Source organism: Mauremys mutica, chromosome 5, assembly GCF_020497125.1.
Source record: "Mauremys mutica isolate MM-2020 ecotype Southern chromosome 5, ASM2049712v1, whole genome shotgun sequence".
In the NCBI taxonomy this organism is placed as follows: Eukaryota; Metazoa; Chordata; order Testudines; family Geoemydidae; genus Mauremys; species Mauremys mutica.
The window spans coordinates 68972688-68997280 of record NC_059076.1 but is presented as its reverse complement, the minus strand read 5'-3'; the positions used below and the strand labels follow the sequence as shown (position 1 = coordinate 68997280).

General features: G+C 37.2%; 1 protein-coding gene and 1 long non-coding RNA gene across 4 annotated transcripts in view; one reads left to right on the top strand and one right to left on the bottom strand.

Annotated features, from left to right (window-relative positions):
- FSTL5 (follistatin like 5) overlaps positions 1-24593 on the top strand; it is a 626682-nt gene that overhangs the window by 116076 nt on the left and 486013 nt on the right. The gene's annotated exons all lie outside the window — the stretch shown is intronic.
- The window catches only part of LOC123371889, a 38634-nt gene that overhangs the window by 6418 nt on the left and 7623 nt on the right, over positions 1-24593 (bottom strand). The window contains exons 2-3 of the long non-coding RNA XR_006579993.1: positions 13328-13377; positions 9513-9672 (exon numbers count right to left, since the gene is read on the bottom strand). This is a non-coding gene — a long non-coding RNA (uncharacterized LOC123371889). The remainder of the gene's footprint in view (positions 1-9512; positions 9673-13327; positions 13378-24593) is intronic.

Here is a 24593-nt window from a genome sequence, read left to right as displayed (position 1 = left end):
ACATACGTGGGTTAAGTGAATTACAGTGTGTTGGTGAGGTGTGATCTGCACACATTATCACTTGTATCATATGAGTGAGAATGATAGTTCCAGAGTGTACATATTAATTGAATAAAATTGTAATGTAAAATAAAAAAATTCAAAATCAATATGAAAGTCTTATAGAATGATATGTAATCTTAGCAGGAAAATGAAGTCAATCTAATTGTTAATAGTGGTGTGTTGACAAACTGGCATACACCCCAGTTCCACTGTTTTAAAGTAATGAATTATTAAAATTTCTATTCTGATTCCAATTAGCAAACTGCTGTAGTATAAATCAGAGGAAATATATACTATAAATATTAGATTTTGAAACACCAACATACTGTATACATGTACAGTAATATACTATCACTGGGATATAAATAATGCTGGTATGGAGCAGCATTGTTAAAAAAAAAAAAAAGAGGGTGAACTGTAGAAGTTATTTTGTTTGTGCCAGCCTTTGGGGTTCAGGCAAAGCATTTGTGTGGAATTTAATTCAGAATTTAGATTTGATCCCATTTTTAATTCATGCATTTGTTTTACTGATTTATTTTTAAGCTTTTAAGCATCTTTCTCTCCTGTTTTCTCTTTGCTGGAAAAACAAATGACTTTTCACAGAAAATTGGCTTCCCTTTTAACACCAGGAAAAGGTCTCAAGAGTCTTAACTCCCATTTCTTCCTGGTTGATTTAACCTAAATTCCCCCAAGAAAAAGAAGGCAGATTATTTTCAAAAGATTATTTTCATTTGCAGATATGTGTTTTGAAGCCAAAAAAAGGGTCTCTGGAGGATCCTGTGCGCCACTTACTTAATAGGTACATTAGCTGGACTGTCACATGGAAACTGAAAAGGTCTTATTGAGCAAATATAAATAACTTCTTAATTCTTACTGTAGCTTCATGACTTTTAAACCTGCTGATTTCTTGCCTTTTATTCATAGACTGTATATTTGCTGCTTCCCCTCTTCCCTCTATAATAGATTACCATTGTTTATAATTTTTTTATTGGATGTCAGAATGTGTTACCAAACTGCATCATGACATTAGGGCACCTCCTTGATCATTCTTCTATTTTATTGTAGGGAGCTCGATTTCAGTATTCAATGTACAATCTGTGAGGCACTGCTGTCATGGAAATTACAGCACTATCCCATATGGTATGGAGGCAACAGAGAAGGTGGCGGCAAACTACAGTATATTCTTATTTGAACTATTTGCCAGTTTTTAGAAATACTGTATTTGTAGATTTATTTTTTTAAATAAAAGACAAAGGGACGTTATTATCATGTAGTCTGATATACTGAATAAATCAGAGTTTCACAGTAATTCCTATATAAAGCCCATAATTTATGGTTTAAGTAGAGCATATCTGTTTGAAGACATTGTCTAGATTTAAAGACTTCAAGTGATGGAGAATGCATCATCTTCTTGTTTCACTGGTCAATTACCTTAATTATTATTTTTTTAGTCTTATTTCCCATTGGAATTTGTCTAGCCTCAACTTCCAGCCATTGTCGCTTGTTATGTCTTTGTCTTCTGAAGCCCTCTAGTATCAGAAATCTTCTTGCTATGTAGGTACCTTGACTATGATCAAGTCACCTGTTAACCTTCTCTTTGAATGTGGATGTGAGAAACTGACACACCATTTCAGAAATGGTCTCTCATAGCGCATATAGAAGTAACATCACCCCCCACCCCCAACTCCTACTTGACATTCCCCTGCATGAAAGAATTGTGTTACCCTTTTAGTCATAGAATCTCATTGGGCGAACATATTCACTTAATTATTCACCACGACCCCCAATGTCCTTTTTACTGTCACACTTTTCCAAAATACAGTACTCTGTCATGTAAATTTGACTTATATGCTTTGTATGAATGACTTTGCTTTGGGCTGCATGAAAATGGTTGATTGCACCCAGTTTACCAATGATTCAGATCACTCTGAAAAACTGAATTGTTCTTTTTTCTTAAATTTATTTACCACTCTATCATTCTTCATGTCATCTGCAAAATTTACCTGCAATAATTTTATATTTTCCCTCAGAACAATGATAAAGATATTGCATAGCATTAGGCCAAGAACAGATCTCTACAGGACCCTATTAGAAATATCCCCATTTGATGATGATTCACCACTAATAACTATATTTTGAAATTGCTTTTTAATCCATTTAATATATATTGCATTAATTTGATATAGTGATACATCTGAGTATTTTGTCAATTACCTTTACAAAATTTGAAATCTCCTAAAAAAACAATAACAAGTTTTGTTTGACAAGACCTATTTTCCATAAAACCATCTTGAATGGTATTAAATATTCTATTATCCTTTAATTCTTCATTGATTGAATTACCATATCAGCTGTTCTATGATTTCATCTTGTAGGTTAACCAGCCTACAACTACCCAGGTCATCCCTGTGATACAGAGACCTCTTGGCAAATGCTCCCCTATTCTTTGCAGACAACTCTCCCCTCAGACCTGGTAAACTCATTGCACAAAATATGTCTTACAAGATATTTATCAATAAAGAGTAACATATAAGGTATCTATAAAAAGCTCTACTATTTCAGTACAGCAGAGTGTAGGGAAAGGCACTCTGGATTCATTCACTAAGGACGTCCAAGGGATTTCCAGGATTGTTGGATTCTGGTTCTGTTGAAACCAGCCAGCTCTGCAGTGGACTGAACTTTGTGGGGGAAGTTACATATTTATATAGTCTATAAGTACATAGACTATATATTTATTATATAGGAAATATAACTATTGTGAATTGTTGGACAAGTTAAGTGTTTTATTTTGTAGTGTAACCAGTTGTTTCCATCACTTTCTCTCACTTCTAGTTAAATCTTTATTCTTTCTTAAATAAACCTACTTTTGTTTTATTATACATGCTCACAAGTGCTTTGTGGTTTACAGGAGCAGGGAAATAAGGTAAAACCGGGGTACACTGCATCTTTGGGTGGAGAAGAACTGGAATTTCTGTGAGTAGCCAGTGTCAGGAGCTGGATATCACAGGGGATATCACTAGGTGAAGTGAGGGTTGGCATAGCCCAGAGGAGAGTGCTTGAGTGGCTGAGAGACTGGTGGTTTCAGGGAATTGACACTCAGCTATCACAAAAAGACTCCCTTTCACTGGACACAGGGGATAATAAGATGGCACTCATTCCTGCATGCCCCAAGAACCAACACAATCCTGTTTACCCTGAAGGGGCCACAGTGCTCAGCTCCTTGCAGTAAATTCCTGTTACTGCAGGATTATTCTCTAAGGTACTTTCTAAGTGTGTTTTTCCTCTCCAGTTTTAAATGTCTCCAATGATGAGTTTCCACCAAAGCCTTTGGAAATGATTCCATTGTCTAATATCATACTTTCAGAAAGACTTTATTGATATCCAACCTACATTCTAAGAGTATTTGCACGTTGGGAAATTATGTAGATAACAATCTAAATAATTTTCAGACATCATTGGAAAATAATTTTTCAAGGACACAGATTTTCAGGTATATTTTAAACTATATGTTTAGTGAGTTCCAAGTGTATTTGAACAAGTTCTATCCTTTTCATTATGCCAAACATTTTGTCACTGAATCTGACAAAATTGCTAACTCTTGTGTTAAAGTATCAGCAAATACTGGACTAGGACTGCTTCATTCATTTCAATTAGTGTATTTCATTCAACAGAGTATAGATGCACCACTACAAAAATGCTGATCAGCTGCAAAGCTGAAGGAGAAAGGGATATTCATAACATCAAATGGATTTTCAAAGACGCAAGCTGGTAATTTTCTCTGTCTTTAAATAAGGCTGGCACTAGAGTTTCGTAACTGCTACAGCAGTCAACACTTTTATTAGTGGTAGTCAATCATGTAGTATTGCCAGATATATCATTACTTCTTTCTCGTTTTTACTTCTAAAAGTCTGTCATTTGCTTAACTATTTAAATATTTCTGTTTTATATCTGGGAAAAAGCTAGTGCATATATTCTGAATCTGAAACCTTCTTGCAATATCAGACATCGTTTAGAGCATCACCATCCCCAGCTATTCCAGGCTGCACTTTGCATGTCCTTTTTGTTGCTAAGTCCTATAAGTTTTTTGTCTCTCTATGTTTGATGGAGGGATTTTTTCAGAGAGCCACTTTTCCATGTTCCAAAAAGCATGCTACATCTTGTACTCTCTGTAGTCTCATGAGTGCATCTTTCCTTGTGATAGGTCCAGTTTAGTCCAGTTTAGTTTAGTCAAGGGGGAGTCCTGTGATTGCCACTCTTGATTTGGGTCCCTGTTTCTCACCAAAGCTCCTTCAACAGGGTTAATTTAGCTTGGTTCCCTGTAGGTGTCTTCTCTCTTGAGAGGTTTGTAACTAGAAAATGTATGCAGTGATACAGTTCAGTCTTCTAATAACAAAATGTTATTTGTCCACAGGAACACAGCTAGAGATTTGGGTTAAAATAACAAAGAAACCCTAAATGCATGACTCTTGCCTATCCTTCTAGCTTCTCTAGGCTTATTGAAGCAGGCCCTGCTTAGCCCAGCAGACTTAAATCTCAGGATGGGAAAGTAAGGCTGATATCAGATGATGATGATGAAATACTTTCTATCCCAATAGCAACTAAGAAGAATGTTAAACAGCAGCTGCAAAAGTTAGACATCTTTAAATCGCCAGTTCTGGATAACTTATATCCAGGAGTTTTAAAAGAGCTGACTGAGGGACCCTTAGTGTTGATTTTTAAGGAGGATTGGAACACTGGGGAAGTTCCAGGGGACTTGAAGAAAGCTGCTGTTGTGCCAGTATTTAATAAAGGTAAACAGAATGACTTGAGTAATTTTATAGTCCTTTCAGCTTGACTTCAATCTCAGCAAAAATAATGGAACTGCAGATACAGAACTTGGTTAATCGAGAATTAAAAAGGCGATTATAATTAATGCCACTCAATGTGAGGTCAAATGCAAAATACATCTTGTCAAGCTAACTTCACATCAGGTTTGAATGAGACTACAAGTTCGGTTGATTAAAAAATAATGCTGTTGATGTAAAAAAACTTCTGTAATAGATTTGACTTGGTACTGCAGAACATTTTAATTAAGAAACCAGAATGATATAAAATCAGCACAACACATTAAATTAATTAAAACTGGCTAACTGATAAGTCTCAAAATTGAATTGTACAAGGGAATCATGGAGCAGATGTGTTTCTGGTGGGGACCTGTAGGGATTGGTTCTTGGCCCTATTTAATATTTTTTATCTATACCTTTGACAAAAACATAAACTCACTGATAAAGCTTGCAGATGACACAAAAATTGAAGGAGTGATAAATAAAGAAGAGGGCATCACACTAATACAGAGCAATTTGAATTGCTTGGTCAGCTGAGTGTATGCAGATGTGTTTCAATATGGCCAAATATAAGCTTACACAGCTACGAACAAAGAATATAAGTGTCATGACTAGGGCTTGAATGGTCTAACCTAGGGGTCAGAGCAGGAGTCAGCGTCAAACCAAGGATTTGACTTGGGAGTTGAGTCAAGGATCAGAGCTGGAGTCAAAAAGTCAGAGACCAGGGGCAAGGATGAGGGAAAGGACAGGAAAGGAGGAACCAGGGATGTAGCTTCAGATTTCATGGTCTTTCCTCCCAATTGGTTGGTAGCAAGCCACTGTGTGAAATCAGGGAAATGTCAGTTGTCTGGAAGCCCCGTGGACCAAGGTTAGAGACCCGTAAGGTCATGACAGTAGGCCATACTACAGGATGGGGGATTATTCTGTAAAGTAGTTACTCTGAAGAAGACTTGAGGGTCATGGTGGATAATCAGCTGACTGGGAGCTCCCACTACAACTCTGTGGCTAAACAGATTAATGAAATCCTTGGATGTATCAATATGGGGTTACTGAGTAGGAGTAAGGAGGTTATATTACTCTTGTATTGGGCATTGGTGCAACTGAAATTGGAATACTGTGTCCAGTTCTGGTGTTCACATTTCAAGGAAGATATTGAAGAATTGGAGGGGTTCAGAGAAGAGCCGGCGAACGACTAAAGGCATGGGAAAATATGCCTTAGAGGGAGAGTATCGAGGAGCTCAATTTATTAACTTCTTGACTAAAAGGTTGTTTAATGGTTGATTTGATCACAGTCTATGTAGAGAACATAAATTTGGGAAGAGAAGATATTTCAATCTAGCAGACAAAGCTATAGCAAGAGCTATTGGCTGGAAGTTGAAGCTAGACAGATTCAGACAAGAAATAAGGTGCACATTTTTGTAGTGACAGTAAATACCCATCAGAGCAACTTATCAAGGGTTGTGTTGAACTTTTCCATTACTGGTAACTTTTAATTAAAAATTGGATGGCATTTTTCCCTTAAAAGATGTGCTCTGGAGTTGAAGCAGGAATTAATTCAGGGTAGTGCTATGGTCTGTGTTGTGCAGGAAATCAGACTGGATGATCACATTGGTCCATATAGCTATGGAGGAATGTATTACAATATATTCCAGTTATTACACAAAGTGAAACTACATGCATCCGACGAAGTGGGTATTCACCCATGAAAGCTCATGCTCCCAAATGTCTGTTAGTCTATAAGGTGCCACAAGACTCTTTGCTGCTTTTAAAGTGAAACATGTAGCTATTGTATTGCCAAACATGCTATAGATATCCTGGCATTTCACTGAAGATTATTGAAAGTATCTTTTTAAAAATGTCTACATGAGTAGAAATGTTCATGACTCCCTGTCTTGCTATAAAGTGGTTAAATATTTCTAAAAGTAGAGGGAAAAGGTATTACATGTATGCCAAAGTGAACTTTCTGATAACTGCTTTTATGACCCCCGAGTCACATTTTTCACTTATTCTGTTTGTTGTTGAAGTTTTGAGGTTTTGACATTAATGTTGTCAACATGGTATCTTTGATGGTACAGCTTTGGATTGATACATGAAACTACAATGTCTAAGCAAAAATAACTGTGTATCACAACTCTTCAATGAAGATTCTCTGAATAGGTTTCTATGTATATAGTGAATAAAAAATATATTAATCCATGGCTTATTCCCTACTGGATATAGTGATTTAATTTGTTTATCCTCACTGTAGATACAGAGAAAAATACCAGCAATTATATGTGCATTTGGTGCTGATAAATATAATAATTCAAAATGGTTATATAGAACACTGGCAGGTAGTGGTACAGTATTACAAACACAAGTCACATCTTACTACTTTAACTAGCATTAAGTGATTTCTATTAAATGTACAGGTCATAACATCTAAATCATAGATTACTGCACTTAAAATTTAATTATGCTATTAACAAATTATACTAAGAAAAACTGAATGACAGTCTATTGGCATAAAGTGAATACTGTGGTTATTGAAACAATTAACACTTCATTGTATTTGTGTTCTTTCTTTAATTCTGTGTCCCAGTGAGAAGTCTTGGTCCTACAGAAACTTATTCATGTGCTTAATTGTAAGCATGTGTCAGTAGTCCCATTGTCTTCACTATGTGAAGTCAGATAATAAAAACGATGGTTTCCTTTTAGCCATTACTGTCAACTGAAGACCTTTTTGGGAGTGTATGAACTTCCTCAATATATATTAGATTTTTCATGAATTTACCTAAGGAGCCTTAAGAATTAATTGAAGAAATGCAATTAAGTACTAATTCTCAGTGCCTTTGGGACCTCCAACAAACATGCATGCCCATTTTTACTGCATGCCCATTTTTCCAAAAGTTCAATTTAGTGGTGAGTGGTTTTTTTTTCCCTTCAATTATTGCTAGAGTAAGTAAGTATATAGAAAGTTTAACCATTTTTATTCCCTGCTTCATAAGGTCCCTTTCAATCAGCACTGATACCTGATTCATTATATTCATGTGGGTTTCTGGAGTAATAACCTCAGGGACTAACCAGTCTAATTTGGTATCCATGGCTACACAGGAGTTTATAATGAGGTATTCTTATTGCTATGATTTTTTTCCAGGATATTGTTACCAGCAGCATTGGTCAAAAAATGTTTCCAAAAATTGTTTATCAAAAATGTTATCAAATTTTGCTGGAAAAACCCTCTAAATTTTCAACCAGCTTTAATTACCATACTTTGTCCCACTCACAGAAAACTGAGGCTTATAGGCCTCTAAATCAGTGCTACAAGGTAGATCTGCCATCTTCTAGCTGTTGTGAAGAGTTTTTAAAAATCTTACATCAACGGATATTTTTGTCTTTACTTATTTTTAGTTTTACTGTGGGCTTCACAGAGATCTCTATTTTGGATCAGGCAACATCTCTGTTTTGAATCAAGTATTTTCTAAGGGTTTGAGTTCAAATGTCCTCTCCCATATATCCTTCTTCTTGACTGACTAGTTGCACTGTCCCTGTATATGTAGTTTGAAATGAACCTGTGATATGTTAGCAGTGTATTTTGTTGGAACATAGAAAAATTGTAAATTCAAAATTACCTCCAGGGTCTCTTTCAGTAGTGTAAGTGATGAAAAATATTATTGGACAGCAGAAATCTTATCTCTTTGTAAGGTGGGAGCACATTTCTTCATCCACATAGACTCTAAGGGCAGGTCTACACTACGGGGGAAAATCGATATAAGATACGCAACTTCAGCTACGTGAATAACGTAGCTGAAGTCGAAGTATCTTATATCGATTTACCTACCGTCCTCACGGTGCGGGATCGATGTCCGCGGCTCCCCATGTCGACTCCACTACCGCCGTTCGGGTTGGTGGAGTTACGGAGTCGACAGGAGTGTGTTCGGGGATCGATATATCGCGTCTAGATGAGACACGATATATCGATCCCCGAGAAATCGATTGCCACCCGCCGATACGGCGGGTAGTGAAGACGTACCCTAAGAAGAATACCAGAACTGAAGAATTCTCAGCAGCATTCATCCCTTGATAATTTTAAGAGTAGATTTTAGAATGCTATATTGTATCATCCTTTATTTTAAAGTTAACTGTTAATTTCTATTTTACCTGCCAAACAAATTGATTTTAAATAGCTTTTTGAATTGTTAATAGCATTAAGGGCAGTATTTATTTAAAAAAAATACATTGTACGAGGCATGCAACACGTCTGCATGATCTTTCCAGCTTCCAAGAGCCACAGCCATCCAACACTATATTCTCAGACAATAGGGAGATGAGTCCCCCTTTGAGTGCCATCTATTCATCCCCAAACATTCACAGGTAATTCAAAGATTTAATGTTTTGTTTTTTATTTTGCCTGCTCCTCCGCTTTTTGTCACCATTGTAGTGGTGGCCGGAACAATTCTCATGATGTATACTGCAACGGATAATCCAACACTCCGAGCACTCCTCATACCTCTAGTGGAGGAATTAAGTTTATCTGCTGAACAAAGCACTAAATGTATTCCTTTTGACAGATAAAAACGTAGAATGGTGCACACCATCAAAACAAAAGTTTTTCTCAGTTGCTCAAAAGTAATAATCAAGCATCAGCCTTCTTTTGGCTTTACTTACTATTGTGCTATTAATATGAAACCTGGAAAATCATTGGTTTCCTTTGATCAGAATCTGACACCCAGCTGGTCATTCTGGATACCAGGCCCAGAGCAGCCCACCCATTGTGGATGTGTTATATCCTTTTCTTGATTTGTCTGATATCTTCTCGTAGTCCAATCTGTGTGAGAAAATGAATGGTGTTACCACTCAGGTTGTTAGATACAGGCACAGAAATTAATTTTCCCGTATCAAGAAAAGTTGCTGATGGATAACCCTGTTTCTGTTGGGGAAGTCACTGTGATTCTGTGTGGATGTGTATGAGTACACTGTCATTGGCCGTTTTAGTAGCTTTTTTAAGAATCTGAAATCCTGGCCCTATTGAAGTGAATGAAAGATTTGCCAGGGACAGATTGGATATAATTTCACCCTGATCTTAGTTTTAATGTTATTTCTAATCTACCAATATCCAGGGATGAATTACTTCTATCTTTCTCAGCATTTTCTCTAGTATCCATCATTGCAGTATCTAAGTACTGCACGAGTAGACCTGTATTGTGAAGTCCTTGTGAGACTTCATGGAGTATTCTGCTCTTCACCCGGTTCCCATTTATGGTGGTAATTGCATAATTAGTCAGACTCTGGATTAGTCCAATTGTCTTTGCTAACTTGTTGCACAGCCAATCCCCTCAACCAAGAGCACCATCCTCATCACTATCTCCAATTCTACCCAGCCATACAATAATGGAACTGCAGCATTTTTTAACTACTAATCTCCCTTCTAAATTTCACCAACCTCCCTTCAGATAACTGGGCTCAAAATCTTAAGGGGGGAAGTGAAAGCTCCTTGTAGTTCTAGTCAGAGCTGGAACACCAGGAAACCAGATATTCTAATGATATTTTGACTGAAAGTAGTAAGTATTATGTTCTATTTTGTTCTTTTCTTTGTCCTTTTCAGTTATGCACCCACTATCATGGTATCCAAAGCTTAAAATGAGACTAGGGTTCCCTATGAAGTTTACTAATGAACACCCCAAGATATTAAAACGAAGCTAAAAATCCAGACATTATGAACTTCAGAAAGGTTCAATTAGAGGTCAGTTCTAAATATAGCTGAGGAATTAAGAAGATTTTTTTTGTATCTGAACCACATTACTCTTCCTTGTCTGAATTCCCCACAGCTAGTTAAATATTACTACAGATAGCATATACTTCCTAAATCAAGTGTAACAGCAATAAATATTTCTTTGTGTTAGTTTATATTAAAGCATGGCTGCTTAATGATCTGTTAGTTGTTAATTTTAGCTGCTAATTATAATTCTTTGCTTGGATTCACACACTCTGGACATAATAACAAAATATGAAAACACAATTCTAACAAGCCCCTTTTTCTTACTTTTTCCCCCAAACATCAAACATTTATGGCATGGTAAAGTACATACTTTGGGGAAACAACCAATAATCCAAGCTGTAATTTTTATAAATAAATCTGGCATTTCATCAATGCCTTCAATGTACATTATAAATCTGTTACAATGCTACAATACTAGTGCTGTAAGAAAGTGCAAGTTCAGTCCCACCAGCCTAAAACTGAGTCATAAATACATGCTGTAATTCATGCTCTCTGAAGATCTGTAGTCTTGTTTAATATCCTTGTGTATATACTAAAACCAGTTAAATGATTTGCAATTTTAACCAAATGTATCCAAACAGAATCTCTGATTAAATTTAGTAAAAAGGTTATCAGTTGTGTGAAACATGAAGGGTTAACTAGTTCAGTAAATAAAGGAATGAGCACATGGGTTCCCTCAAAATTCAGCACAGGATAGAAGATTTCCTGAGAAGGAACATGTGGCTTAGAACTTTGACTGTATGCTCAAATATGGAGAAAAGGAAGTGGAACAAGTTCCGCTATCAGACGAAAAGCTTCTGGAAAAACAATCTTCCCCTTCTTATTTAAAACTTTTCAGAAAATACAATTCTTCCATGAAGGCTTCAACAATAATCCATCCTCTGTTTTATTTTTTTTAATGGTGTCCTCCCACTGTCTTGAAATATGTCAGTGATAAACTGATATTTGTTTTAATAAGGGACTCCCTCAAGACGTGTTTAGCTAACAGAATGTGGCATTTGCTGGGTAAAATATTAACCCCTTTACTTTTCTCTCCTCACCTAAGCTTCTGCCCCAAATCACTTCTCACTGTTCCCACAGGACATGCATTGATTTCTTCAAGTTCTCTGCTGGCAGCATTGTCGTTGCGAGCAAATCATCCTGTGTGTTTGGCAGGGGGGCATGGTTAATCAGAAGACGAACTGGTCCCCTCTCATTAAGGGCTGGTTAGTTGATTGGAAAACAGATTTTATTTAATTTTTGAAGCAGTTGGGTCATCTGTAGCAGTGGGTCTCCCTGGGCTGCTGGAGGGAATGGGATTCCCCGGGTTGTGGTGCTGGTTGGTTTGGGAACAGGGTTCCATGCTCCATCCTAGAATGGATTATTCAGACTGCGGGCTGGGTTAGAAAGGGGGAAAGGTGGTCTGCAGCTGCTGAAGGGCTCACATTCAGTGGAGTGGCAGGGCCCAGTGTCCTTTTCTCCTCCTCCTCCTGTGCAGAGACAGGTCTGTCTGTGTGGGCGTGTCTATGTGATTCATGTCCTATGTTCTCCCAATGGAGCAAAGGGACTCTGGGATAGTGAGGAGCCAGACAAAAATATTCAGAGAACAGTATGTCATAGGTGACATTAGGGTGATCCCAGTGAGAAAGCAGAGCTTCTATATCCACGTTTTTTTTTCTTAAGTGGGGACTGCAAAACAACATTGGGACATCCAACACACAGCAGAATAAGAAGATATAATGCCGCAAGGGGATGGAAAAGTTTTTTTGGAGTGAGAGAGTGGAAAATGGTGTCAGAGCCTCTATCTGAGAGAGGAACTTTTTAATAGACATTGATAAATGCTATCATTTACATGGGGTTACATTTTTCTCTCACTTACTGTGTTCAACACTATGACCTATGGAGTGTGCATGAAAGGACAAATCCTGCCTTTCTTATGAGAGTCTTCCTCTTACAAAACTCGCACTCAATTGCTGCAGGAATTATTGAATAAGGATTTGCCTCTAACAGTGCTTTACAACCTTACTTTACAATTTCACTACATTTTTGAGGGTCATAATCATAACATTTTTCTATATTATTTGTTTGATTTTTTTTAAATAGTAGTATAACTAGCCATGATAACATGAGCTATTGTACTGAAGTTTTACTATACTCACATTGCAAAACATTTTTTTTTATTATAGGGACTGATTCTGCCACTGATTCTTACTCATTTTGAGTAGGACTTTACTCTTTGAATGCACCAATTGGCAGCATGTGGTACATAATTTAGCATTATGTAATATTGATTCATTAACATTGTTGAATCATCTATATAGTCTTCATCGGTATATTGTTTTGACATCATTTTCCTCCAACAGATCTCCATAGAACAACATACTCATCAAAACCATGTTGATGTCATAATGTGTCCTGATTAATTGGATTGGTATTAACATGAGACTGTCCATCAGTTTAAGTCCAATTTAAATGAATGATCATTACAACATTAGTACAAGAAAATGTTAAGGACTAAAAGCCTGATCTGTTTCTATTGATTCACAGATTCACAGATTTTAAGGCCAAAAGAGATCATTAGTATGATCTTCTGTATAACACAGACCATAGAATTTCACCCAGTTACCCCTCTATTGAACCAATAACTTGTGCTTGACTTAAACATGTGCTCTAGAAAGGCATCCAGTCTTGATATGAAGACATCAAGAGATGGAGAATCCACCACCTCCTTTGTAGTTTGTTCCGATGGTTTGTTCCAATGGTTAATCACTGTTCCTGTTTAAAAAAAAAAAATCTTTCTAAATTAAATTTTCTGGCTTCAGCTTCCAGACATAGTGTATTATATGCTTTTCTCCACTAGATGAAAAAACCTTTAGTATTCAGTATTTACTCTCTATGAAAGTACTTACACATTGTCATTAAGTCACCCCTTGATTTTTTTGGGTGAGCTCTTTGTGTCTCTCACTATAAGGCATTTTTTCCAGCCCTTGAATAATTTTTGTGGCTATTTTTTGCCCCCTCTAATTTTTCAACATCCTTTGTAAAATATGTACACCAGAATTTACTAAGTATTCCAGTATTAGTCTTTCTAATGCCATATAAGGAGGTAAAATCACCTACTCTCTATTCCCCTGTTCCCTCATTCAAGGATTGCATTAGCCCTTCTTGCCACTGCATTGCACTTGGAGCTCATATGGATTCGGAGCTATATAACCGACTATGAGGACACAAGGGACAGAAGGCCATCTATAAACTCACCAAAGCAAGAGAGAAAATGATGAGGGATGTGAACGCCGCTTACAGTAGAAATGAATATAGTATTTTGTAAATGAATGGTGAATCAATCAACAAAGTTTGGAGTGATTATTTTGAAAGAGTGATGAATGAGAAGAACCCAAGAATGGAATTGAGAACATGTAACCCAAATAGGGGCATGATAGATTGTATGAGGAAGAGATTGCAGAGGCATTTAGGAAAATGAAAAAGAAGAAAGCACCTGGCTGGATCAAGTACCAGTGGATCTGTTTCAGTTATTGGTAAGGGAAAGCATCAAATATGCTTTCTAAAGAAAGGGAAAATGTCAGCTGAATGGCATAAAACATTATGGTGCCTATTTTTAAATATGAAGGCGATATAATCGCTGACCCCAGATAGAAAAGGGGAAAAAAAGAAGAACAAAAGCTTAAGCATGTGATTAAGTCCACTTGAAATCACTGTATCTTAAGCATGCTGAATCTGGGCCTATATCCTGATTCTACTGCCTTTTGCCACTGGCTTCAGGATTTGGCTGTAACTTTTTGACAAAAATAAAAATATTTAAAGATAACTTGTGATTAGGTTTTCAGCAGTTCTACAATTTCAACAACATTAATGGATTTAAACCATGTTTTTCATAAATTGAATTCATACTAATACTTTTTATACTACTTTTCAACCCAATGCAATTTGAAATGGTTGCGATATTATAAGACATTTAAGCAATCTTGAACTCAGTCAGCCTGGCTGACGAATGGCTTCCTTTGCTTCAGTTAACATTAAAGCTTCTTCATGGATAAGATGTCAGAGGATACTCAGAGAGAGTGTAATTGCTACTTGCTTCTGAGACCCTAAGAGTGCCACTTTTGAGTTGTGCAACCTCATAAATTCGGGAAACTTGGGACTACTGTTGAGCTAAAGTTAAGTCATGCAGAGCTGGTGTCAAACCACTACATTAGCCTATTGTAAAGAAGTGCAGTCTTTTTTTTATCATATTATCAGCTGTCATCATATGATTTAAAGCAAGAACATTGTAAGTAAAGCAAGAAGCTGATCTCTGACATGGATGTTACGAGAACTGATCAAAACAAAAGTGAGAACACTGCATGACTATACACAAGGGTAAAGAGTGTAAGGACAAGTTTCCAAGGTATACAAAATAATTCCCAAGGTACAAATGAAGAAGTGGAAAAAGAGGAGCTGAGAAAAACCCAGCAAAAAGAAGACCTCATCATAGAAACAATGAGAGTCTGACAGGAGATCAGAACCAATACAGGGAGGTCACTGCAGAACAGATGTCTGTACTCTGAAAAAAAGAAGTATACATACTTTAGCAATTCCTGCTAAATTAAAATCTGATGTGATGTGTTCAGGAAAAAAAGATGAAAAGCTGATGGCTGTTAAAAATTTGATATGCCACATCTTCTAAAAAAGCAAGATGAATAATATATACTTTAATGCTTAATATATTTAGAACAATTACAACTGATTTTCACTTGTATTATTAAATTATTATTGCATTTGCTTTAAAAATAAGAAGCTTCCTGCCTTTAACATAAACACTAAATGAAAATAACTAAAAGCTTTAAATTAATTACAAAGATTAATTTAATAGGTGATTGCAATCAATTGCCAGTACCTCCGTAGTCTGTATATATCTGCTTTCTACTTCATTCTGAAAAGTTTGTTCATATGCAGCTATCACATACTGATGAAGTCTGGAATTTTCTAAGATTTAATACAAAATTACCATCGTAATTTTGTACTCTAGTTTCGTAAATGTCACAAAGTAGGCAATGTAATATTATCTTTCATCAAGTCTGAAGTTAGAATGAGCCTATCCCTCAAATATTTGGTCAAGCACTTTACCAAAGGGCAGATGCAACTGATTAATATTAATATCACCCACTTCTATTTTACTTTGCAACGTTACCTTATCTGGCCTTTTAAGATGAATGGTAAAAGCAGTATATTATTTCTAGAAAATTCCTCAGAATCTGGTTTCTAATCAATACCACAGGATACGCTAAAGTCTGATCAATAATTATTTCCCCATCAGCCTAAGTATTACTTACATTCTTGGTTTGTGAGAAGGTAATTGACAATAAAGCTGTAATATGTCTATATTTTCCTAATTTTCCTCCTTCCCTCAGATTTTTCTTGTATCTCACCAAATTTTTGAAATGAGCAAGGAACAAAAAATACATCTTTCTTGATAAGATCAGAATGTGCTTTAAATAGGATGAATAATGAAATGCAACACACGTGATTTTTTTAGAAAATTAAAATCAAATCCCCACTCCAAAATTTTGAGAGCAGAATGGGATTTTAGTCAAATTACTCCCATTAATGCCAATGGGAGTTGTGTAGCAAAAATCCATTTGTGATTTTTTGGGAGAAATAAGACAATGTTCTTCACGAGAAAAATACTTTTTAGAAATTGTGTAAAGATCAAGAGTTTTAGGAACTCACAAGCTGGAGAAAGTAATTGTATATCTGTTAAATCAATCCCCTATTACACTGAATAATAATTGGTGGTCTTGAAGTCTCATTTCTCAAAATCCCTTTAACTTTTTAACATGCTACCCTGTCAAGGTTCCTCCCCCACTCTGAACTTTAGGGTACAGATGTGGGGACCTGCATAAACACTTCTGAGCTTAACTACCAGCTTAGATCTGGGTTCGCTGCCACCATCCAGATTCCTCAGTCTGGAACACCCCCTTTCCTCCCAAAACCTTCCCCTCCCTGGGTAGCCTTGAGAGACTTTTTCACCAAGTTCCTGGTGAACACCGATCCAACCCCTTGGATCTTAACACAAGGAGAATTTAACCATCCCCCCCGTCTTTCCCCCACCAATTCCTGGTGAGTCCAGATCCAATCCCCTTGGATCTTAAAACAAGGAAAAATCAATCAGGTTCTTAAAAAGAAAGCTTTTAATTAAAGAAAGTAAGGTAAAAATCATCTCTGTAAAATCAGGATGGAAAATACTTTACAGGGTAATCAGATTCATATAGCCCAGAGGAACCCCCTCTAGCCTTAGGTTCAAAGTTACAGCAAACAGAGGTAAAATCCTCTCAGCAAAAAGGAACATTTACAAGTTGAGAAAACAAAAATAAGACTAACACGCCTTGCCTGGCTGTTACTTACAAGTCTGAAATATAAGAGACTGGTTCAGAAAGATTTGGAGAGCCTGGATTAATGTCTGGTCCCTCTTAGTCCCAAGAGCGAACAACCCCCAAAACAAAGAGCACAAACAAAAGACTTCCCCCCACCAAGATTTGAAAGTATCTTGTCCCCTTATTGGTCCTTTGGGTCAGGTGTCAGCCAGGTTTCCTGAGCTTCGTAACCCTTTACAGGTAAAAGGATTTTGGTGTCTCTGGCCATGAGGGATTTTATAATATTGTACACAGGAGGGCAGTTCCCTTCCCTTTATAGTTATGACATACCCAAATCTGGGATATGTCATTGGGTACTCTGGAGATATTTACTGTACAAATATCCAGTGGTTACCTCACTTTTTCAGGTGTTTATTATTATGCATGTGAGAGTACAGCATATTAGCCTTCCCACAGTACCTTATTTCTTTCTCAGTAGTGATGTGTAGAAAAATCCCCATGCTACTCATACACAGACAGGTACTTCCATGCTGAAAGCATGTTTGTATTGCTTGAGCAGTTAAATTTTAGGACAATAACAAGCACTAACAGTAATAATTCAGCTCTGTTGGACCACGCTTTACAAAACATGTTCTGCTCCAGGGCCATAACTAAGCTGTTCCTGCTCAGTTCAGGAGCATTCCCAACTTAAACTAGGAGATAATCAATTCAGTACAGAAGCTGGTTATAGAAATCCATGTAGTGGTGGTGGTCATATTCTATATTCGCCCAAGTGAAACATATATTGCAGTCTACACCGCTTAATCCTTAAGATCTTATTGTGAAGATCTTAAATGGGGCTTAGTGTGGAGGGCTTTGCACTGGTCATCTCAACTGAAGAAAATTTAGGGTGACCAGACAGCAGTCAGGAAAATCGGGACAAGGGTGGGGGGTAATAGGCACCTATATAAGACAAAGTCCACAATATCTGGACTGTCCCTATCAAATCGGGACATCTGGTCACCCTAAGTGAATTCCAGCCTTAGTGAAAAAGAGGAGCTACTTATGGACTGTTGTCGGGAAGATTGCTCCTTGCTCCTGTAGGCAGATCTATTGAAAACAGTAAACTGTACCACAGTTCTCTGTAAAACTGCACTGGATAATGGATTTACCCAGGGTAAATCTTTATATGTGTTTGTAACCATTTTCTTCACTTCAGTACAATTAGTGGCTGTGAAACAGCATATGGTTAAAAAGCATACTAACCATTTAAGGGTCAGACGGAAGCCTGCAGCCTGGGGATAATCAAGGAGATTGAGCTCTGCCATGGGCACTGAATCATATGAACAAGAGCAGGAAGTAGGGCAGGGGAAATTAATTAATTAATAGAAGCCAAGTAGGTTGCAATTTGGTGGCAGCTGATCTCTCAGGCACCAGTAAATAAGCATAACTCTTGGTTTGGACTGTACATTTGGGAACCCTGATGAAGTGTTTGTTACAATAAGGCCTGTCTTGAAGTCTGATTTAAAAAAAGATCATGATATTGTGTTGATATGTGTTGGCTTCTCCTTGCCCTGGGAGTTTTAAACTGAATCTATTGCAGTTCCACTTGGAGAAATTAAGGTGGGGCAGAGCTGCAATGCCATATTGGGCTGCAAGGGAGCTTGGGGGGCACTGCCGTCATCTTTGCAGGGACTGATCCTATAAGGAAAGATAAATCCAAAATTCATATTGAAATCCACCTAAGTATGGGAAGGAGGAATATTACATGGCAGATTCAGGCCTTACAGTCAACTTGATGATTTTAGCCTGCTGAATATCATATTATCATTTGGTAAAACTTTAAATGAAGGAGTCAATAGTATTATCTGAGGTTCTGAAAAATAAATGTATTCATTTGGTTGGTTTGTAAATTGTGATAAATACAAAGGTTGCAGAAACAGCCAGAGTAATAGTGTTTTGTTTTCTATGGGCATCTCTGCATCCAGTTTTCAAATAGTGCAAAATAGCCTCAGCATGCCTTTTTCTATACCAATAAGTTGGGGGGAAAAGCAGTGACAAAGGTCAAGTACAGTGATCAGGACAGTAGCCATCTTAGAGCAGTACTCTTGAGTTAGTAGATCTAGATTTAAAATGAATGAACAGCGGGAGAGTGCTTTACAATCTGACTAGAAAGTGATGATTTAGTGAAATGAGGTTCCTGGAATTTAAAGGTAAGGTAAAAATAGAAACTGCTTGTCAGCTCCTTTCACCCACAGGTGCTAATCAGGGCAGATGGACCTAACACTAGCTGGGGGTGCTTAAATCCTTTAGGATCTATTTGCAATCTGCTGCACATAGGTCTTTTTACATTAAGCAGCAGTTTTAAGCAAACATTTCTCACATGTCATCAATGATTTTGCAGGTGTAAGCTTACCAGATGAGTGTAAGCTTACCAGATGAGAGATTTCTCTTTCTCTCTCACTGCCTCTTTCTTTATTAGTCAGAATAAGGTAAATGAGTTTGCAGAAATCTACATGATTTATACAATACTACTGTGATATTAATACTCATTTTTGCAGTGAGCTGAATGTAACTGATGACAGAAAAGCTGTAACAGAAAAAAAAGTCGTGCTACATTGTGCCTTTAGGCACAGTCTCAATAAAGGGTTGGTGCACTACCCCTGAAGGCATTATAACTCAGAAACACACCTCCATGTCACAATTCCTCCTTGCTCCGATGCAGTAGGAATTCACTGTGGCCTATAACAGCAGTGCAGGAGGGTTACCATCTCTATGTGCCACCATGTCTGAGTTTTCCATTCTTCAATGGCTCAGCTCAATAAAGTCTCAAACACAATTTTATGGTTCACACCAGTCTTCCCTGCTGGAGTTTCATCTATTATTAGTATTAAACAAAGTCTTCACTCTGGACTTCCCCAATCATTTCTAGGGTTTCACGGTTACCCTGCTATCAAGGCTTCACCATGCTTTCACCCAGGAAGGCCTCCCATTAGTTTTGCTATTAAGTTTGTGCCCCAGCTCCCTCTATGCAGGTAACTACTCTGGACCCTTGGCACTGCTCTTTCCTAAGCAAATGTCATCCTTCCATTCTCCATGATGAGGCCAACAGCATCTCTTTTTTTCCAATCCATGGTCTAGATGTGTTTGAGCAGCAGGCTCAGACTTTTATCTCATGCCTTCTTCACATTATCAGTAATATGACCCCAACCCTGCATTCCCCATCAGTTGCTCTGGGCTACATCCCCAGAAGTCCTGGTTTTAAAGGGTAGAAGCCTTATAACAGCAGTGCTGGGCCATGCCTTCACTTTCAGGACCACCACCCTGTACACACAGCCAATTACAATACTCTCTCTGATGGCACAGCTGCCCTGCCCAGTGAGTAGTGGGGACGTAACCCAAGCCCTGCCCATTCTGTACCTGCCTACCTGTCCGTTTGGGCTGCTTTAGAGAGTTAGTGGGTGTGTAGCCTTGCTTACTACTGTTTGCCAGAATAGCTGTGCAGGAGTGGAGGGCTCTTGCTCCTTTCCATGGGTGCTTAGTGTATGTCACAATCTAGTCCTATGTGTATAATCTATACAAAGCCAGGTTACCTTGCTTTTGTATGGCTGTCATTGAGAGCTTCTGCTGAAAAAATGATCCATGAATTCTTTTTGTAAGAATATGTGTCTGCTCATGATATTTGTGACCAAATTTTATTCTCCACCAAGCCCTTGTCACTGTGCTTTAGTTGTCTACCTGGTTGTGACTGTCTTACTGCACAGTTAGCTACCCATCCAGGAGAGAAGTTGTTTCTGTTGGTGTATAGACCATAAAAATACTAGGGATCAATTGGTATTAAAACTGCTATATAAATGTAAGTTATAAATATATTGTTGTTCAAATACTTAAACATGTGTGGGCTTTTGTAAAATCATGGAAAATTTGATTTTTTTATTTCAAATGTTCTCATATCAACATATATTTTTATAGCAATTATTACTTATGGTTCATTACAAAAAGTTGTTAGTAATGAAATACTATCACAGAAGGAACACATTTAATGAGCACCAGAGTCACATTCTGCATCATAATTACATCATATGATAACTGATGATTAATTTTCATTATAAAAATATGTTAATCAAGGAAATAGGTTTGTATTCCCTATTCCTTCCCATTTTCATTAATTAGTAATTTATGTTTGCAAAATGATAATAATTCATTCACATGCCAAAGACAGCCTACAGTATGTTAATTAGTCTAACACTTGTGTTTATTTTAAGAGTTTTATTGATTCAACCTTTCCACTTTTAATACAACAAATATTCAAAAAGATCTGTTTACCCTGGGTAGAATTTGTGGGAGGCTTTGAGGATGAAGACATGTTGCTTCTCTCCTTCATCCCTGACCCAAAGAGACATATGTGTAATACAGTGCTTATCTCTGAAGATGGGTGTAATAAGAATGCATATTTATCTAGGAAGAGATTTTCAAATGTGCCTAAAGATTTTAGGAGCACAAGACCCATTGAAACTCAGTGGAACTTGTGCTCTGAAATCCCATATGCCCTTTTGAAAATCTCTCCACTGTTGATACATAAATAAATATCAACTTCTCTTTTTCAGCCAGCTAGGCATGAATAACAAACAAAACAAAACAGAAGTCACAAAGTATAGATTTAAAAAGGCTCTGAAAAAGGAACTACAGTCCTTCTTCATATAATGGTCTGAAGGTTTTAGTTTACATATATTATCTACCAAATCTGTCACTCTGCATATCTTTATGACTACCGGCCTATCTCTTTCGCTAGTCCTCTTCACCTTCCTGCTCTGCTATTCTATTTCTTTACTGTCATTGAGAAGTTAGTGATAAAGTTTTCTTGACAAATAAAAATTTTAAACTACACCCATGCTGTTTACTCAGTCATAACTGAGCAATAACAATGTCAGAATCCTTTAAGAAAGATTGAGTGTATTTGTGTATTATGACTAAGATATTATAGCAGTTACTATAAAGGAAGATTTTACCCCTGCAAAAGCATTTCAGTGTATTTAAATCAGTTCCTTTCCAGCCCCTGGTTTAAGATATATTGCAAATAGCTTATAACTCATGATGTGCCAGAGTAGCAATTTGTGTGGTCAGCCATCCGTGATCTTTTCTAGTTCACAAACAAAGTGGAAAATTTGACATTTTCTCCACTTTCATCTACTGTGCTTTGAAAAGTTAGGATTGAATAGAGTCTGTCTGACACAAAAGACTGGCTTCTTTCCAGTTCTGATGTATTCTGTATTGCTACATTTCACTGGACTAGGCTGACACAACATGATGCAATGTAATATGATGCAATGCCATGCAACTCATCAGATTAAGTTGGCTGAAACATATTGGATTCAAAACTATTTTGGTACATTGTGGCAGATGAGAAACCCTTGGGAAGCAAGATAATTTGTGCTGGTTGCAAATGACTTGCAGCAGTGGATGTTTTAAGTCACATAATCATTTCTGTTTTTATTTAAATAGGTCTCATTTCTGTGAATGTTAAACCATCAGTTGAAAATGCTTTGCTTACATGTTACAGTGCAGTAGCAGAGATTTATGTTATAATACATGTAGCAGTATCTCCTTATATAGAGAGACACTCTTATTTTTTGTATACACAACTGTCTGTTTTAATTACAACACAACAGCAGTTGAATATTTGCATGTAATAACTGTTAAAATATGAATTATTTTGATATATTATTTTGTTAAAGTGGCACTCAAAGAGCCCATTTAGGATCAGAGACCCATTGTGCTGTACAAACATAGGGAAAAAAAATAGAAAAAATCTTCCCAAGTTCAAATAAAAAAGAACAGCTTGCTGACCGTGCGTACGGTTTGTGACAATTGTGGCTGCCGATGACTCCTGCCAAGTGAGGAGGAACGGGAATTCTCTCTGTCCCTGAAGGTTGGCTTCTCCCCTCAACAGGGCCGTTCTTTGTCCCCTAAGGATGCAAACTTTATATTGTTGAAATATAGATTTTTAAGACATACTGATTACTTATTTCCATCTTATACCAAATTCCTCACTAACCTGTGCTGTTTTTGTTTGGGTACACTTCATAGTTTAACCCAGGTAGTGGTAGTACCCTGATTGTACCCAGGATTTAGTTAGTGAGGAATCTGAATGTATGCACTTTCATTGAAAGCTGGCTTTCTCTACATTTTAACTCTCCCTTGTCTGGTCAAAGGCATCATTTTGCAGCAAATTCCCTCCAGCAAGAAGGGATAGATAAGATTTCTTTCATAACTCATTAGTATTGCTTCTAGCTTGATAACATTCAACTATTTCTGGGTCAGCATCACTTCTACGAGTTCTGGTCTGGCAACTCAAATAGCACTGAGGCTAGGAAGCTAGGTGGTATAAAGCCAGAGTTCACAAGGCTGCAGTCTCTTGTCAGGGAACTGAAACTGAGACTCAGGTTCTTGCCTAGAGCTGGTTGAAAATTTTCAGACTGAACTTTTTTTCCCAATTGAAAATTGGATTTTCAACAAAATGAAAAAAATTACAGATAGCATCTGCTTTTCTGGAAAGTTTACTTTTTTTTTTTTTAATCAGAACCTTGAAAAACAAAAACTCTTCAGTTTTTGCTGAAAACTTTAAGGAAAACAATTTTCTTCATCAACATCTTTCTCCATTTTCTAAACAGTTCTGTTCCTGCCCTTTCTGCCAGAGACAGGCTGAGAGCACCACATGCAGAGTCTCTCTTCATGCTCCTGTCTAGTGTTCTCCTTCCCTTCTCTTTCAAAATGTTTTTTGATATGCACAAAATTCATTTCTAGTAGATTGATCACCTCCTCCTTTGCTTTCCTACAAGGCCCCTCTGATTTCACAGTCAGTGCTGACATTTGGTCTTCATAATCTATTTATTGTAGTCTCAAATTTCCATTCTTTCAGATTAAGGCCTGTGGAGTAAAGTACTGTTATCTCTATGTTGACACAACTCTAACATTTTTCAACTCTGAACCTTTCTGTTATAAACGGGGCCTGCTTAAAAGAGAGATTCTGCTCTTGGAATTAGATGTAAATGTGTAGAAGTTTGAGTTATAACACTTCTTAACCCCCTCTGAAGTTGTTCTAAATTTACACCATGGGAATGAGAGCAGATTGTGTCCTTCATAGGGTTGGAAGAAAATGTAATTTACACCAATTTAGACTCCCTTAAGGGAAATTATGACTTAATTTACACTGATGTCAAATGAGTTCACCACAGTAAAACTAGTATGCAATCAGAATCAGATCCTAAGATTTACTTTGGAATTTAATTTATGTGGGCTGTTGAAAATGTCAGGAAATACCATCCCATTGTATAAGGAATCATTTAGCCATGTAATCTGAAACAGTTTAAGGTCCATTATATCCTCTATTATGTTGCAATTAAGACTGAAGTACATCTTCTAATTAGTTTTTAGTGCCACACTGGAGAGCAAGGTGTTAAGGAGCAGCTCTGAGCTCAGGCAGCCCCACCCAGCCACACATGCAAAGTCTGCACAAGCTAGAGGCAGGGCTTTAAAAGGGGGAGCAGAGCAAGTCAGAGGCAAGCAGTGGAAGGGAGAAAATGGCTGCTCTGAGGGACAAATACTGGCCAGGGGCTCATTGCCTGAAGCCTGACACCACAG